This window comes from Pinus tabuliformis, chromosome 9 (assembly GCF_031772625.1).
Source record: "Pinus tabuliformis cultivar Carrire ecotype Pingquan chromosome 9, CPIR1, whole genome shotgun sequence".
NCBI lineage: Eukaryota > Viridiplantae > Streptophyta > Pinopsida > Pinales > Pinaceae > Pinus > Pinus tabuliformis.
The window spans coordinates 1,922,853,356-1,922,873,004 of NC_142307.1; positions in this window are offsets into that span (position 1 = coordinate 1,922,853,356).

A 19,649-nucleotide genomic window follows, 5' to 3' on the forward strand; every position below is an offset into this window, starting at 1 on the left:
CGTGAAAGTTCGTAAAGTTTTGTTGAATCTGCTTGAATTGAAAATTTAGCCCACAGGCAATTTTCATGTCATTTGATTCAATTCGTTTTAGCATGTTTTACATTGGTAAAACATGAAAGTTCGTAAAGTTTTATTGAATCTGCTTGAATTGAAAATTTAGCCCACAGGCAATTTTCATGTCATTTGATTCAATTCCTTTTAGCATGTTTTACATTGGTAAAACGTGAAAGTTCATAAAGTTTTATTGAATCTGCTTGAATTGAAAATTTAGCCCACAGGCAATTTTCATGTCATTTGATTTAATTCTTTTTAGCATGTTTTACATTGGTAAAACATGAAAGTTCATAAAATTTTATTGAAAATTTAGCTCACAGGCAATTTTCATGTCATTTGATTCAATTCTTTTTAGCATGTTTTACATTGGTAAAACATGAAAGTTCATAAAGTTTTATTGAGTCTGTTTGAATTGAAAATTTAGCCCACAGGCAATTTTCATGTCATTTGATTCAATTCTTTTTAGCATGTTTTACATTGGTAAAACGTGAAAGTTCATAAAGTTTTATTGAATCTACTTGAATTGAAAATTTAGCCCACAGGCAATTTTCATGTCATTTGATTCAATTCTTTTTAGCATGTTTTGCATTGGTAAAACAAGAAAGTTCATAAAGTTTTATTGAATCTGTTTGAATTGAAAATTTATCCGACAGGCAATTTTCATGTCATTTGATTCAATTCTTTTTACCATGTTTTACATTTGTAGAACATGAAAGTTTATTAAGCCTCAACATAAGCATGTGATTCTTTATTTTGATGCAGTAGTACAACCTACAAATTTCTCTGAAATTCGTTCTGACATTCCCGAACTTGAGGAAGTAATCTCGTTTGTTTGTTATGAATCTGATATGGTTAATATTAATATTAACACATGGTGGATTGATTCTGGATCAACAATTAACATTTCGAATTCCTTGCATAGGTTTGCAAAACCTAAGGAAGCCAGTAGGAAGTGAGCAAAGCATCTTATCAGGAAACAAGATGGGCTCGCATGTGGAAGCTATAAGAACATGTTATTTAACTTTAAGTAGTGGCTTTGTTTTGGAGTTAGAAAAGACCTTTTACGTTCCAAGTTTTTCTAGAAACTTGATTTCAGTTTCAAGGCTTGTACCTTTTGGATATTCCTTAAACTTTTCAGAAAAATCTTTCAGTCTATTCTATAAATCTGATTATGTTGGGAATGGTATTTTGTCTAATGGTCTTTACTGCATTAATTTACAAAACAATGTCACATATGATTCAATGCATGTTCACACTAGCACTAAAAGATGTGTTGTTAATGAAGATTCCTCTAAATTATGGCACCGGAGACTAGGTCATATCTCCATAGATAGAATTAAAAGATTGGTAAATGAAGGAATACTTAATACTCTAGATTTTACTAATCTTGAGACTTGTGTGGACTGCATAAAGGGAAAGCAGACCAACAAGTCAAAGAAAGGTGCCAATAGGAGTTCAGACATATTAGAAATCATACATACTTACAGATTTTATTGTCCATCTCACAACACTAGGATTGTGGAATCAGGAAATGCAAAGTTTCTTGAAAATGACTTGATCAGGGGGAGCGATCAAACCAGAAACATAGTTTCTGAGAAAGATCATTCAGAATCTCAACCTTCCACTTCAAGTGAAAGATTGGTTATTATTCATAGCACCCCTCAAGTACAAACTGGTGTTGAACAACCAATTGTTGAAGTTCCACAAGCTGCTGACGATATTCCAGTAGATCAAGGAGTTCAAGAGTTGCCAAGAACTTTTGAACAACAAGTTGAACCACAAACTTCTCAGGAAGATGATGGTACAACATTAAGAAGATCTACTAGACCTAAGAGATCAGCAATTCCTAATGATTATGTTGTGTATATACAAGACCTGACATTGCATTTGTTGTGGGAATGTTGGGACGATGTCTGAGTGATCCAGGTTTAGACCACTGGAGAGCTGCAAAGAAAGTAATGAGGTACCTTCAAGGGACCAAAGACTACATGCTTATGTATATCCTGTTTGAGGCTGCTTTACATGGTGTATGGCTTAAGAATTTCATTTCTGGGCTTAGAATTATGGATTCTATCTCTAAGCCATTGAGAATATATTGTGATAATTCAGCTGCTGGTTTTATGGCTAAAAAAGTGGGAGTCGAAATAAACACATCGACATTAAGTATTTAGCTATAAGGGAACGTGTTAAAGAAAAGAAAGTGGTCATTGAGCACGTCAGCACTGAGTTAATGATCACTGATCCTTTGACTAAGGGCATGCCACCGTTTAAATTCAAGGATCATGTATTGAATATGGGACTTGGTTCCATTATGCAGTTTTTCATTGTATGGACAATGTTAATGAAATTCTTAATTATTGTGATGTTTTTTCTCATATTTATGTGCACCTTAAGTTGATTTGAGAAAATTCTTTAAAGAAGGACCAAGAATAAACATAGGGTTTATTCATTAAGAAATTGTTGCCACATAAATTATAATAAGAATAAATACATAGTAATACATGGAAGATAATACTCGTCATTAGAGGACTTATCGCCATGATTCATGTACCTATTACTTAATATAGATTATCAATGGTTTTTAAGTTGAGACAATAAGTTTGGAAGTATGGACCAAGTGGGAGAATGTTAGCTCCATTAAGTTTTACACAATTGCTGCCTAAAATTATGGAATTTAAACTGCAGTCTTTCCTTAACTTATGGAAACCAACTGCAGTAGTTTCCTTAAGTTAAGGAAATCAACTGCAGCTAATAAATTTATTGTTAGGAGCTACTGAAGTGGTCCATTACTCCCATCTGGAGTTCTCTGCCTTGATCTGTGGGACATCTGACACATAGCTATCAGAAGCTTGATGGAAGCTTAGCTATAAATTCATCTGTTTGGTCCCCAAGCGCATCTCTCAATCCCCTTCAGTTTTACACCATCTAGCTGAGATAGCAGAGCTTGGAAGTGCCTTCAGATCTTTTGTGTTCTTTTTCTTTTTGCTTGGATTGAAGCTGGAGTGCTGAAGAAGAAGCCTGTGGACTGTGGCCTGCATCAATACATCACCAATGGCTGGAGGTAACTCGTATCCCTGGGCATTAAGATTTAATGATTCTTTTCAGTTATTCCGCATATAGAAGAATCGTTGTTGAAATTGAAGAATTTCTAACAGAAATAGGAAAAAAGAGAATGAAAATGTAAAAGAAATGAGACATATGAAGGTCAACCTTGTATTCTTTGTTATTATCTCAATTTTTTATTTTTTTTTGAGCTAAAAAGATTTTCTAAAAAAATATTTTTGCTTTAGTTGGTGAGAAAAGAGGATGCCAAAAAACACATGAGTTACCTTGTCACTAGAAATTGTTCAAATAGAGATTCAACAACCATTTGATTACTAGTTTTCTCTTTTGAGCTTGTAAAATAAACAAAAAAAGATATCAAAAAACACAAGTTCCTTTGTTACTAGAAATTGTTCAAATAGAAATTCAACAACCATTTGATTACTAATTTTCTTTTTTGAGCTTCTAAAATAAACAATGAGTTCTTTGTATGATGAATTCATTTATTTACTTTCTATTAGTTAAATAAAACAAATGAAACAAAATTATAAATGATTATTTGTTAATTTTATGGATGCTTTTATACCATGAAAATGTTTAAATTTTTTTTTTTTTATATTCCTTCTTCTTCTAGATCATAAAACATCATAATAAATTTAAACTAAACACCATTAATTTATTTTTAAAACTTAAATAATATGATAATTATATTAATGTAAAAATTATTTATTTATAATTATTTTTTAATTATAGTTATTTTATTAATTAATCCTTTAAAAAAATTATAATTATTTTTATTAATTAATTATTAGAAGAATAAGTATTATGGTTAATTCCCTGATTATACCCAATCATCTTTCCTATTTTCTGAAACTTCAAAGTCTGTTTATAAAATGTTGGAAGACCATACACTAGCCAACAATCAATAAATACCGATCCACATGTAGTACGGATCGATTTTGAGCATTTGGAATTCTTATGTGGGCCATGCAAGACACACAACTAGTGCTATAGCAAGTCAAATCCTCCAAGGTCATCCTTCCTCTACTTGCATGTGAGCATTTGAGTGGGAATTGCCACGAGTCCAATGCTTGAATCTTCAAACCATCACTTCAATTTCTATCTCATCCATTACACTCCGTTTAAGAGAGCATTGTATATTTATGGTTTGGCTAAAGGTTATAGGCATGGCTTTTTCTTTTCTCAATGATGTTCCAATCATGTGGTTAAACAACTAATAACTATTTCTCTAATGTTTTAAGATATTTAAAGGATTTGATGACTCATACATGGTTTTCTTTTTTCAATGGTGTTACAATCATATGGTTAAACAAATATTTCGTTTCTGTAATGGTTTAAGATATTTAAAGGAGTTGATGATAACATGAATTATGTATTTTTATGAGTGGTATAAATGTATGGATGGTTTTGTTGGTTGAGAAGGAGGTAGTTGTGTTTTTTACATTTGTTTATGTAATTGATTTTATTGATTGTGATATTTTTTTTGTTCATAGAGAAGGAAATTGCTATTCTGGGTCTAAGTTTGATCACAAGTGGGATTACATATTTGATACACAGAGTAAAGATTACATGTGGCATTACAGTGGCAATAAAAGTGCTATGATGAAGTGAGTTTTATTTGGCACAAATAAAATTGGCGTATAGTCATTCATGCTAAATGTTGGATTCTTGCAATATCAGTGGTATTTTGATTTGTGTTGATTGCACTTTATATCATGTGGTGCATGGGAAGTAATTGGCCTAGAACTAGGGCACTACAATCATAATTAAAGACACAAATGGAGCCAAGACATTGTCTCAATTTGATCACTTTTATTGATTCTAGCTTGGTTAGATATTCACATGCAAAGGAGTTGCACCAAAAGAAAAGTTGTTAATGATAGAGTATTTTTAGAGTCTTGGTTTTTGTTGGATTGATTACTATTGTGTTGTTAGTTGGTTGATATCTCTAGGTTACACTAGAAAGTGGGAGTGTCTCTAATCTTCAGAAGTAGTGACACTCAAAATTGAACCAAGAATAGAGGCCTTGTATCCATTCAGAGAACATAGATCTCTATGTAAGTTAGAGAAACAAAGATCGGGAAGTTCGTTTGGAAAACTATTACTGTTGGTGAAGTGAGTGGGCTATAAGTCTCTCATTTATGGAACATAACATACCAAAGCAGATGAATCTTTGATAGTGATGTAGTTCCTAGTTCTTTGAAGATAAACTAGACTTAGTATGAGTGAAAAAAAAGTTTGGAAGACTTGTAGGTCATCAATGTTTAGCTTGAAGAAGAGAATAGGAACTTGAAGGAGAGAGTCCAAATGTAAGACTAGAGGATAAAAAATATGGAGAAGAAACTTGAGACCTTTACAAGACTATTACCATTGATAAAGAACCAATTTTCCTAATTATAAGACCCCTTCACTACCATGAGGGAAGAATAAGACAAGAGAAAATCACAACTCTTACAATTTGGGGAGAACTTAACTCAAATGGATAGTTGATAGGAGGACAATCTCACTCAAATGATGGCTTAGATAAAGCTAAATCACGAGAAAAGCTACAAGTAGCTATCTAAAAGGCCATTAAAGCAAAGCCACCTTCCATTAATACCACCAAAGCCAACACCATGATTGAGACAACTCTTGTAATCTTACCTTCCTTATTTCTTAAGAAACTTTTCGTGAATTTGAAAAGCAGACAGGTGACATTGGTTTTAAGATAATTGGATTTGGAAGATCATTCTAGTAAATCTTAATGGGCAGAAAATGCCATACACTGATCTTAGTTGCCACCTAAAGTAGGAGGAGCCTGTAAATCAAGTTGGAAGATCATTGGACTAAGTTTTCTCTCCTCCTTGGCATCCTTATCCATGGAATCTAAGTTTTCTCTTCACTTTGATCATCAAAATTATCTTGTTCTTCCCTTACCTATTCTTTATTCACCATGTGTGTGTTGGGTGGTGTTATATTCTTTCCACGACTAGCCCATGTAGTTAACCGGGGGGTTAGATGGGGGGCAAAGCCCCCCCTTCGTTGCATTGATTGTGTAGCCAGGGAGTCATAGGGGGTTTGAGGGGTGCAGGTAACCCCACTTTATGGGGTCCGAGGTAGCGCCCTGGAAAATTTTGGTTTTGGAACCTATGTTAGGTTGGGCGGACCCACCTATGGTTTTGTGCATGATTTTTGTACATGTTTTTTGGACGTGATGGTTTTCGGTCCATGGTATTGGATGCTTCGTCATGTATAAATATGTATTATAACATTGAAAGGAACATAATAAAAAAAATCAAGCTAGTAGTCCTGGTTTTGGGATTCAGGGGAAAATCTCTGTGTATATGTGTTTTAAGTGTTATGCTCTTGCATTGTTTATTTTCTATGTTTTAGAATTTGTATGCAAGTAATTTTTGTACCGGGTTAAAACCTACATTTGGTATCAGAGTTGTTTTGGCTTCAAGGGGACGCCTTTTTTGCTGAGGAGTTTCACTCGGGCTTGTGGTAGACCCTATTCAGTGGGAGATCTAGGAGATCAATTTTGGTGGTGAAAGAAGATGGCGAGCAGTGGAAAGATAGAGATCGAGAAATTTAATGGTTAGAGTTTTGAGTTGTGGAAACTCAAGATGGAGGATATGTTGGTGGATAAATATCAGTGGATCACGGTAGATCCGGGTACTAAACCAACGGGAGTGTTTGATGAAGAATGGAAGAAGTTGGATCGGAAGGCAAAGAGCACAATACGATTGTGTGTCTCAGATTGAGTATTGTTGAATGTATCAGGAGAAGCTACGACGAAGGCTTTGTGGGACAAGTTAGGGACTTTATACCAATCTAAGTCTCTGGTGAATAAACTGTTCCTGCAGAAAAAACTGTATAACCTGAGGATGAAAGATGGAGACTCGGTGACAGAGCATCTGAACGCATTTAATACTGTGGTAAGTTAGTTAGCATCTGTTGATATTAAAATTTCAAATGAAGATAATTGCATCAGTTTGTTTTGTTCTCTACTAGATTCGTGGGATAGTCTGGTTATTGCAATAGGTAGCAATGCAACTACCTTGCAGTTTGATGAAATAGTCTCATCCTTGCTAATGGAGGAGATGAGACGGAAAAATATGGAGAGTGAGAATGGTGATGCCTTGTCTGTACGAGGATGGTCCCAGAATAGAAACAAAAATAAGTCATCGAGTGGGAGATCTAAATCTCCAGGAAAACCTGTAAAGGTGGTGTGCTGGAAATGCGGAAAGGAAGGGCACTACAAAAGGGACTATAAATCTAAGCTCCTGATAAAGGAAAGGGATTTGATGATGCTCCTTTTGCAGAGGCTACAACCACCTCAGACGAAGGTGGTGATGTGTACTTGGCTTCTTCAAGTACACATGTAGATCATGAGGCATGGTTGATTGACTCAGGTGCATCCTTTCACTTCACTCCCCATGGAGAGTGGTTCTGTGAGTATGATAAATACAATGGTGGTGATGTCTTCTTAGGAGATGATAGGAAGGCTAGAATCATTGGTCGTGGAAAAGTAAAGTTGAAGTTGCAAGGTGGAAGGGTTAGAACACTTACGGGTGTTCTGCATATTCCTACATTGGCCAAAAATCTGATTTCTATAAGCAAGTTGGATGATGCAGGTGTAAAAACAGTGTTCTAGAAGGATACCTGCAAGATGGTTCGGGAGAAATGGTATTGATGCAGGGAGTTCGGATTGGAACTCTGTACAAGCTACAAGGTAGCACGGTTGTTGATGGGTGCAATAGTTTTGTGGTTCCTGAAAGTGGAGTAGAAAATCTAGTGGTCTCTGGAGAGAAGACCATGCTGTGGTATCAAAGGCTTGGACATATTGGAGAGAAAGGCCTTCGAATACTTCATGGTAAAGGTATGGTAGAAGGTATGAGTAATAGCTCTCTGGATTTTGATTTCTATGAAAATTGTGTATATGGGGAACAGAATCGGGTGAGTTTCCCCTCTGGTGGTAAGAGGGCGAAACATATATTATAGCTTGTGCATAGTGATGTGTTTGGACCTGTGAAGGTTCCATCACTGGGTAAGTTTGATTACTATGTATCATTTATAGATGACTTCTCAAGGAATACATGGATATATTTCCTTAAGAAGAAATCTGAAGTCTTTTACAGGTTTAAAGAATTCAAGGCTCTGGTGGAAAACCAGACAGAGAAGAAGATAAAGGTGTTGAGGTCGAGAGTTTTGCAGTAAGGAATTTGAAGAATTCTGTAAGTGTGGTATAGCATGGCATAAGACTACTCCATATACACCTCAACAAAATGGAGTTACAGAAAGAATGAACAAGATGTTGATGGAAAGGGCAAGAAGCATGCTCAGTGGTGCCGGGTTAGGATAGGAATTCTGGGTAGAGGCAGTGGAGACAACATGTTACCTGGTCAACATATCACCTTCATCAGTGTTGGAGGATAAAACTCCACAAGAGGTATGGACTGGTAAGAAACCCTCTCTTTCACATCTGAGGGTACTTGGATGTGATGCATATGTACATGTTCCAAAGGAGAAACGAACCAAGTTGGATAGTAAATATGAAAAGTGTATCTTTATTGGGTATAAGGATGGTTTAAAGGGTTATAAGCTTTGGAACCCAGTAACAAGGAAGGTTGTGTACAGCTGAGATGTGGTGTTTAGAGAGGTGAAAGATGTTATTAAACATGAAGTTCAACTAAAGGAACCTGAGAAGATAGAGTGTGAGCTAAAGGAGGAAGAATCAGACTCTACAGCAGAGGAGGAATCAGAAGATGAAGAGCCACAAACTCTGAGTGTGAGAAGATCAATTCGAAAAAGAAGGCAACCAGAAAGGTATAGTCCATCTGCTTTCTGCTCAAATCTTGCTTTATCTATTACTGATGATGATCCCAGAACTATGAAGGAAGCAGTAGATTCAGAGGATGGAAAACTCTGGAAAGAGGCCATGGTTGATGAAATGGCATCTTTGCACAAAAATGAGGCTTAGGATCTGGTGGAGTTGTCGGCTGGAAGGAAACCCATTGGCAGCAAATGGGTGTTCAAGAAGAAGAAAAATGCAGAAGGAAAGGTGGAGAAATATAAAGCTCGGTTGGTAGCAAAAGGTTATTCACAGGTAGCGGGAATTGATTTGGTGATATTTTTTCTCCTGTTGCCAAGGTAACCTCTATTAGATTACTTTTATATGTTGTTGCTGCTTTTGATTTTGAGGTAGAATAGATGGATGTGAAGACAACATTTCTTCACGGGGATCTCGAAGAGGAAATCTACATGAAGCAACCTGAAGGCTTTGCGGTGAAGGGTAAGAAAGAACTACTATGCAAGTTAAAGAAGTCTTTGTATGGGTTAATACGATCACCAAGGATGTGGTATCAAAAATTTGATACATTTATATGGGGACTTGGCTTCACTAGAAGTAAAGCAGATCACTATGTGTATTTTAAATTAATTGGTGACTGTGTTATTTATTTGGTCTTGTATGTGGATGATATATTGCTGGTTGGAAATGACAAAGAAATTATCCAGGATTTGAAGACCCAATTGTCCTCCAAATTCGACATGAAAGATCTTGGTGCTGCAAACTATATTTTGGGCATGGAAATTAAAAGAGATCGGGCAAAGAGGAAGCTCTAGTTAAACCGGAGGAAGTATGTCGAGACAATATTGTAGAGATTTAATGGGCAGGATAGTAAACCGATGAAGGTTCCTATTCCTGTAGGTGTAAAGTTATCTGCTGAACAGTGTCCCAAGACACAAGAAGAGGAAGAGGACATGTCCCGTGTTCCATATGCAAGTGCGGTCGGTAGCCTGATGTATGCAATGGTCTGTACTAAACCAGACATTGCACATGCAGTGGGAGTATTGAGCAGGTTTATGTCAAAACCAGGAAAGAAGCATTGGACAATAGTGAAGCAGGTTTTCAGGTATTTGCGTGGCACTAGTGATTATGGTTTGTGGTACCAAAGAAGACTAGGATTGGACTGAGTGTTGGATATTTATGCCTTTGTTGATGCAGACTGGGCTGGAGATCTGGATCAGAGAAGATCTACAAGTGGGTATGTGTTTAACCTATTTGGAGGTGCAGTTAGTTGGATGCGTAAGAAACAATCTGTAGTGGCACTATCAACTACAGAGGTAGAATACATGGCAATCACTCATGCAAGAAAGGAAGCAGTTTGGTTGCAGAGATTGTGTTCAAGTATGGGGTTAGTACAGGGAGCTATAAGGATAGACTGTGACAACCAAAGTGCAATTTTCTTGGAAAAGAACCCTACATATCATTCAAAGACAAAGCACATTGATGTTCAGTATCACTTTGTGAGGGATATGATAGTAGACAAAAAGGTGTTGCTGGTAAAGGTGGACACTTTGAATAATACTGTAGATGCATTGACAAAATCTGTGAGCTTTGAGAAGTTCCCTTGGTGTAGAGAAACAATGGGCGTTGCGGGGCTAGAAAAATGACTAAGCTCTCTTGTGGCCCTCTGTGGAAAGAAAACAACAAGTGGGAGAATGTTGGGTTGTGTTATATTCTTTCCACAACTAGCCCATGTAGTTAACCGGGGGGTTAGATGGGGGGCGGAGCCCCCCCCTTTCGTTGCGTTGATTAAGTAGCGGGGGGGTCATAGGGGGTTTGAGGGGTGCAGGTAACCCCCCGAAAAGTTTTGGTTTTGGAACCTATGTTAGGTTGGGCAAACCCACCTAGGGTTTTGTGCATGATTTTTGCACATGTTTTTTGGACGCGATGGTTTTCAGTCCATGGTATTAGATGCTTCGGCATGTATAAATATGTATTATAACATTGAAAGGAACATAATAAAAAAAATCAAGCTAGTAGTCCCGGTTTTGGGATCTAGGGGAAAATCTCTTTGTATATGTGTTTTATGTGTTATGCTCTTGGATTGTTTATTTTCTGTGTTTTAGAATTCGTACGCAGGTAATTTTATGTATAGGGTTAAAACCTATAGTGTGGCCCTTTGTTCTAGTCCTTAAGCAGCCTAGGAATAGGTCACAAAGAACTAGGATGTTCTAGGTCATATTTTTAGGTTTTTATATTATGAACAAGTGTTTTCTATCCTTATATTTAGTAGCAAATAAGAGGGACTTCATTTTCAAACAATGTCCCTAATTTCGAGCTCTGTTGAGCCTCAAACCTGCACCTTCCTATACACCCTCTCAGCCTTCTTTTTCCACTTACTTCATCCACCAAGCTGTTAAATCATTGCATTATAGTCTAAAAAGAGCTTCTGACATGGTTTTCTAACTATGCTTATGGCTGTTGTTTGGTTTATATTTTTGTTCAGGCAGCTGCGGAAACTTGTCAGTTTCCACAGCCAGCACAAGTTTCCTCAGCCATTTTGTTAAAGGATATGCTACAGGTGTCCTATGAAGAAACGAGCCACATGGGCAAGCTATAGGTGACGTGTACATGGAACGTGTCCCTTCAGATCAGCCAAATCATCCATAAAAGGTCACGGTCAACAAGGGTCAAAGGCAAAGCCAACCAAGGAATTTAGCGGTGGCACGTCTCTGTTTTGAGCACGTGAAAGTTTATGTGGCACAGTCCTCAGCTCACGGAGATATCGGCACACCTGGAGATCAACCCCGTAACCTGAATCCAGCAGCTACCACTCCGAGGATTTAATGGACATGATGACCATTAAGCTAGATCTCGGGCTGAGGAGATCTACGTGTCTCTGGCAACGCAGTTAACAGCATAGGATTTAGGAGTTAGTTACAACACTTTTTCATTATAAATAACGCGTTGATAAATGCTGTGTAGAAGCTTTTGGAGTTGTAATTTTTGAACTGTTGTTATTATCACCCCACTTTAATCTGTTTTACGTGTTTTTCTATTGCTTTAATACATGAGAAGACTACTTTCCTGAGCTCGTTTTTGTGATTGTTCGTTGACTAGCTGAGGTGGCAGAGGGCCCCTACGCACTAAAGCTTTGTATAGTTATCATTTGATTTTATTATGTTTCTGCTTTCATAATCATTAGCTTGTATATAACATGCTGTTTTGATGTTTTTAATTCACTGTTGTTTACATTTTCATTTATGTTTTCTTATAGCTATCAGCTGATCAGTGCTTTTCTACAGGTTTTCTTAGGTAGCCCGGGCAAATTTTCATCTTTTTGACAACTACTGACATATGAGATCATCTTGTCCTTCCTGCTAATTTTCATTTTCTGAAGTTTAATTCCAGCACTGTCATTTTTCAAATTGTGTTTTGCTTATTTATTTTTCTGCTAATTAGACATCATACTATTCATTTGTTTATGGTTTCTTTCTATAGTCAAGTGACTCTATTAGTAAGGAATCAGAATATTAATTATTGTAGTGTGATTTAGTTTGCTTTCTTGCAATTTAGATATCATATTGCTTAACTTGTTCATGATTGCTTCCCATAAGGTAGATTGAGCTGAAGGGTAAAGGATCAGAAGAGTTGAAGTAGTGTGATTAGTTTCCTTTATGCAATTTAATTTCCTGCAATTTAGATATCATATTGTTTGACTTGTTCATGATTGCTTCCCATAAGGTAGATTGAGCTGAAGGGCAAAGGATCAGAAGAGTTGAAGTAGTGCGAATTAGTTGCTTTGCTTTCAGTCTTTGAGTTGCTTTAAGTTCAATTTTTACTTTCTTTTTCATACAGCAGTAAGGATACTGGGCCATTGTCATTAGTTCACTGTTTGATACATTTACTTCCTCTTAAGAATTGATTTCATTACAGTTATTTTAGAGCTTTCTTTTTGAACACTTTTAAGTTTGGAAAATCACTGTAGAAATCACCATTACCATCCATACTTAACTTTCATTTTCGCCATCACACACTAGGGAATCCATAAAAGATAAATCCAAAAACAAACTAAAAAAACTCAAACACGACAAAAGACTAAGAAAATGGTTATCTTGTACATATAGTACACTTCACTTCGTCAGTTTACGAATCTCGGATTGACATTTTAATCAGCAATTTAGAACACACTAAATTGACCAAACATTTTGGCGCCGTTGCCGGGGAAGTGAAATTAGGTAGCCAATTTCTTAAAAAAAAAAAAAAAAAAAAAATTTCAAGGAAGGTAAAAATTGATAATTTCTCAAAGTATGCTCTCCTCTTGCACCTAGTGTGATCTAGAGGATCAGAAAAGAGAAAGTTATTGGTTTAATAGTTTCTTGAGTATGCTCTCTTCTTGCACCTAGAGTGACCTGGAAGATCAGAAAGAGAATTATTAGCCCGACTTGAAGAAAAATAAAAAAATGACATGCATAGAGCAAGAGATTCTAGGGGAAGGTTTTTAGCTAGAGCCAAGAGTTCGATTTTTACAACTCCTTCTACCTCAAGGAATAGACAAGAGACACCTCCATCATCTCCAACCTACACTCCTAGCCCTAGGATTCCTGGAATTCAAGAGACAGTAGTTGAGTTAGGAGACTCTTCCTCACCATCCATCGAATCTGAATTAGGAAAAGATCCTTTCTTTTCTTCTACAGGGAGACACATTGTAATTGAAGAAGTAGAATCATCTGAGGAAGAAGAGGGAGAAATTCCTCCTCGTTCACCATTAGTAAAGGAACCAGAGGACTCTGAAATCTCTGAGAAAACTACCATGACAGAAGAGGGAGTTAACGGATTTGGTAGAGGTAGAGGTAGAGGAGGGGGAGGAGGAAATAATGGAGGAGGTAGAGGTAACAATGGGGGAAATAGGCATGGAGATAACTCATTTGGATTTCCTATAGTCGATGAGGATTTTCGAGCAACAATGAAAAATATTTCACCATATGTCCTCCCAAACTTTCATGGGTTAAGAAATGAAGATCCTGAAACATTTCTATTTGAGTTTGATGTCGTGTGTCAAACCTATGATTATCTGGAAGACTCTCAAAAACTCAAACTGTTTCCTTCAACATTGAAAGGAGCTGTTTTGAAATGGTTCATGGGATTACTCACTCAATCCATTAGGACTTGGAATGATATGAAACAAACATTTCTGGATAGATACATGGATTATTGTATGCCTACCAACCACAAGGATGAAGTATTTAAAATGGTACAAAGAGAAGATGAAAACTTAGAGGATTTACTTGAAAGATTCCAATACAATCTGAAAAGAGCAAAATTGAGTAACTTAGATGAGGAGACCTTGAAAGCCCTTCTATTAAAAGCCATTAGAGATGAATGGATAGATATTTTGAACATGATGGGAAAAGGAGACATATCTCAACTTCCACTTCATGATATAGCAGAACTGTGTGTCCATCTCTCAAGAGGAAAATCTAAAACTGGAAAAGGGCCTAGAGATCCTTCTCTCGTCAGAGCAAACAAATCTGCAACTGGATCAGTAAGTAGGGCTGAGATTGGCAATATGCTTGATGAATTCAAAACTGATATCTTAGGGAGTCTTAGTGAGCAACTAGACACTCTTAAGATCCACAATAAGCAGAAAGTAGAAGCTGAAGCTTTAGCCATCTTTTTCCCAAAATGTAGAAAAAAACATGCTCTCAGGGAATGTCCCTTGGATGCAAAAGTTGTAGAAACATGTGCGATTTGTTCAGAGAATCATGAGACCAAGGATTGTCCTTCAATTCCTGGGCTCAAAGCTGTCTTTCAAGAAGATCCAAATACAATTGAGTCTCTCTGTTTTGTTGCAAGGAGACCTTGGCAGTGGCAACAAAATCAAGGGTTTAACAACTCTATGAACTTTCAACCCCCACCAAATTGGAATCCTTGGCAACAACCTTGGTCCCAATCTCAAAAACCTTTTCAATCATGGGTACAAGGCATGCAAAATCCTTATGGGAGATTTGCTCAATTTTATCAATATCCTCCATCTTTTCAAAACCAACAAGCTCCACAACTTCCAAATAAAAACCCACAACTATCATTGCCATTTCAACAACAACAACCCTCTCAACAAAACCCAAATGATAAACTCTTTCTTCCATTCCAACAGAAGTCAAATCAACTTCCTTCTCAGCCATTTCCAAACCCCAGTAATAAAAACCCTCAAAATGCTTACATGGTAGAAGGTCAAAAATTTCTTTCCTATATGATTGTTCCTCTCAATGATGTACAACTCAGATCTGGTAGAGTTCTAGATAAACCTTCTATAGATGCCCAAAATCAAAGAATTTATGAGGAAGAATCTCTTGAAGCCAATAAGGGTTCTGAAGCATCTCTTCAAAACCAAAACACTCATAAAGAAAAAGAAAAAGAGCTAACCCCCACAACTCCTATAGTTGAGCAACCTGCATCTTCATCCACACCTCCTTTTCCTGAAAGATTACAAATTGACAAAGGGGTGGAAAAACAAATCTTGTTGCTTGACTATGATTTTCTAGATGAATTGAAGAATGTCTGTATCAAGATTCCCTTGTTACAAGCCATTAGAGAGATTCCTATTCTAGCAAAAACAATAAAGGAGTTGAGTCTTAAAAGACCAGGAAGGAAACCTAGAGACACAAGAAGAATCCACCTGGTAGGGAAAATTGCAGACATCATGATGGGAAAAATTACTATGCAGAAATATGTAGATCCCGGTAGTCCAATTGTCAAAACACATATCAATGGGATTGAAATTCCAAATACTTTGATTGATTTAGGGGTTGCTATCAACATTATGAGTAGACAGACTATGGAACAACTGAAACTTCCTAATCTTCTCTTTACACCTACTTTACTGCAACTTGCAGATCGATCAATTATTAAACCAGATGGTGTATTAGAAGACATTTCAGTCTCCTTAGACTCTTGGGAATATCCAGTAGATTTTATGATTTTAACCCCCAAGAGTAATTTAGGAGGACACCCTCTCATCTTAGGAAGACCTTGGCTAGCCACAGCCGATGCTTTCATCAGTTGTAGGTCTGGGGATATGTATATTTCTGATGGTAATTCGACAAAGAAATTCAATCTGTATCCTCCAGCAAAAGCAATTACAGAAATAGGAGATAATGAGTGGATTGATGATGAAGATATTATATAACCTGTCTTTACCATTTTTGAAGTTAGTGAAGATAATCAAATTCTGAACACATTAGAAAACTTTGAAACATCTTCAGAATATGACCACACATAATTTCAGTTAGATTCCGACATTGAGTATTTATCATCTAGACAAATGTCTCTTTTCTCTATGGAAGAGTTTAGTAGTTTCGCCATTAATATCTTTCCAGGAAAAACATTGAATATCAACAAAAATTTGGAAAGATCACAACAGGAAGAACTAACCAAAATCTTGCAAAAACATTCTACTGCATTTGCATGGGAATATACTGATATGAAAGGTATTGACCCTAAGACTTGCATTCATCACATCTACATTGTGGAAAACAGTAGACCAATCAGACAACCTCAGAGAAGGATGAATCCAAACCTTAGGGAGATAGTGAAAGAAGAGCTCCAAAAGTTACTTAATGTAAACTTCATTTATCCAATTTCAGATAGCCGATGGGTTTCTCCTTTGGTTATAGTACCTAAAAAGAATGGTAAATGGAGGGTATGCATTGATTACAAGGAATTGAACAAAGCAACTTTGAAGGATCGCTTTCCTTTACCCTTTATCGATAAGGTATTAGATACTTTAGCAGGCAAAAAGTATTTTTCATTTTTGGATGGTTTTACTGGTTACAATCAGATTCAGGTAGCACCTGAAGATCAGGACAAGACCACATTTACCTATCCATGGGGAACTTTTGCCTACCGAGTACTTCCTTTTGGATTATGTAATGCACCCGCAACATTTCAAAGGGCAGTACTAGGAATCTTTTCCGATCTAATCCATGATTGTGTAGAGGTTTATATGGATGATTTTACAGTTTATGGTAATTCGTTTGAAGAGACATTAGAGAATTTGGAAAAAGTCCTTATAAGATGTAAAGAAACAAACCTATCATTAAGTCATGAAAAATGCTTTATGATGTTTACTGAAGGGATTGTTTTAGGACATCATATTTCAAAAGATGGGATTAAAGTTGATAGATCAAAAGTTGAAGTCATCTCCAAGATGCCTATTCCAAATTGTCAAAAAGATGTTAGAAGTTTTCTTGGATTTACTGGATACTATAGAAGATTTATTGAAAACTTCACCAAAATAGCATCTCCACTCTTCAAATTACTTACAAAATACTGTGAATTCAAATGGGATCCTGATTGTCAATCTGCATTTGAAACTTTGAAAACAAGAATATCTGAAGCACCCATTTTGAGAGGGCCGAATTGGAAACTCCCTTTCCATATTTCCACAGATGCTTCAGATACAGCTCTAGGAGCTGTGTCAGGAAAAAAGGATTTAGTTCCTTATGCCATTTACTACACTAGTAAAAATTTTACTCCCACTGAGCTAAACTATACTGTGACTGAGAAAGAATTCTTAGTTGTTGTTCATGCAATCAATAAGTTTAGACACTATATAACTGGCTATGAAACTTTTGTCCATACTGATCATTCTGCAATTAGATATCTCATGAATAAACCTGTTACTAACGACAGAGTTACAAGATGGATCTTACTTTTACAAGAATTCAATATTACTATGTTGGATAGACCAGGGAAACAAAATACAGTAGCTGATTTCTTGTCTAGAATCCAAAATACTAACAAAGATTCTCCTGTAGAGGATAAGTTTCCAGATGAATATTTGTTTGCAGTAACTACTAAGACTCCTTGGTATGCAGATATTGCTAACTATTTGGTTACAGGGAAGCTACCTCCACATCTATTTCCTGGTGAAAAAAAGAAAAATTATTCAGGAGAGTTCAAGTTATTCATGGATTTCTAATGAATTGTTTAAAACAGGGCTAGATTGTGTGATCAGAAGATGTGTTCGGGAAGATGAAATGCCTGACATCCTCAATGCATGTCATGATGAACCATGCGGTGGACACTTTGCTGACAAAATGACGGCCTATAAAATCCTTTCTTTAGGATATTATTGGTCTTCCCTTTTCAAAGATGCAAAACAATATGTCAAAAGGTGTGACAGCTTCCAAAGAGTTGGGAGACTAACTCTTTCAAATGAAATGCCATTACAACCACAGGTACTCATCGAACCCTTTGAAAAATGGGCTTTAGATTTCATTGGACCCATTAATCCACCATCTAGACAAAAGAAGTATATATTGGTATGCACTGATTATGTCACTAAATGGGTAGAAGCCAAAGCATTGCCTTCTGCCACTGAAAATTCAGTTGTTCAATTTCTTTTTGAGAATATTTTTACTTGTTTTGGTGTCCCAAGAGAAATTGTGATAGATCAGGGAAGTCAATTTACATCTAACTTGATGGAGAAGTTGATGGAAGAATACAAAATCAAGCAAAGAAAATCTACTCCTTACCATCCACAAGCAAATGGCCAAGTGGAATCTACAAACAAAGTTCTTGAGAACATCATCACCAAAATTGTTCATCTACATAGAAGAGATTGGGCAGAAAGGCTTCCTGAAGCCTTATGGGCCTACAGAACTACATGGAGGAACACAACAGGACATTCTCCCTATTGACTTGTTTATGGGAAAGAGGTCCTGCTCCCCATTGAGTTTCAAGTCAAGACTTTCAAGATCGCAGTCCAATTGGGGATGAATCTATCAGAAGCCCAAAAGCACAGAATGGAGCAGCTGAATGAGCTAGATGAGATCAGATAAGAAGCAATTTTAAGGACTGATCTAGTTCAACATCAAAGAGCTAAGTGGCATGACAGATACATCAAAGAGAGAAAGTTTCAAGAGGGAGATTGGGCGTTACTATTTGATTCCAAGTTTAAAGACTTCAAAGGAAAATTTCAGACTCATTGGCTTGGGCCATATGAGATTGACAAAGTCTTTAACAATGGAGCGGTAAGAATCAAGACCATTGATGAATTTCGAACTCCTCTCATTGTGAATGGCCACCGATTGAAAATTTATCATAAGCCACTCTCAAAAGAGGAATTTGTCAAAATGTTCCAAGAGAATTCTGCAATAAGGCTGGTGGAGAAGGATCCTTCTTCCCCACCAGCCTAGCCTTTTATTCTTTCAGTTAAAAAAAAATAAAAATTGTATAAGCCTGAAAACCAATCATAGATTGGCAGTCTTATACAAAAAATATGGAGTGAAAATCAAGGACACTTGACACTCTATATTTTATAAAAAAAAAAAAATCTCCTCTCCTTCTCTTTCCATTTTCACTCCATCTCATTTGCCATTTCACTTCACCTCCATCTCATTCTCATTTCCATTTCACTTCACTCCACTTCATTTTCATTTCATTCCACTCATTCCATTTCATTTCATCAATAAAAGTCCCTTTCAGGACTATTTTCATTCAATTAGTTCTTCTCTAACTATATTTGTTCAGTTAAGTGGGTGCTGTCTCATTTTCCGCAGTTGGAAGCCGTTTCCACAGCCATAAATGATTTCCGCAGCCAGCATCACTCTGTTTTCAAATTTACAGTCAACTGTTAGTGCAATAATCATGAAATGCAGGTGTAATTGAGCTGAAGACATGGTGCATCTCCAAGACATCAAGGAAGAGAAATTGGTTAGAAGCCTTGAGCAAGAAATGACAAAGTTTCCAAAGGTAT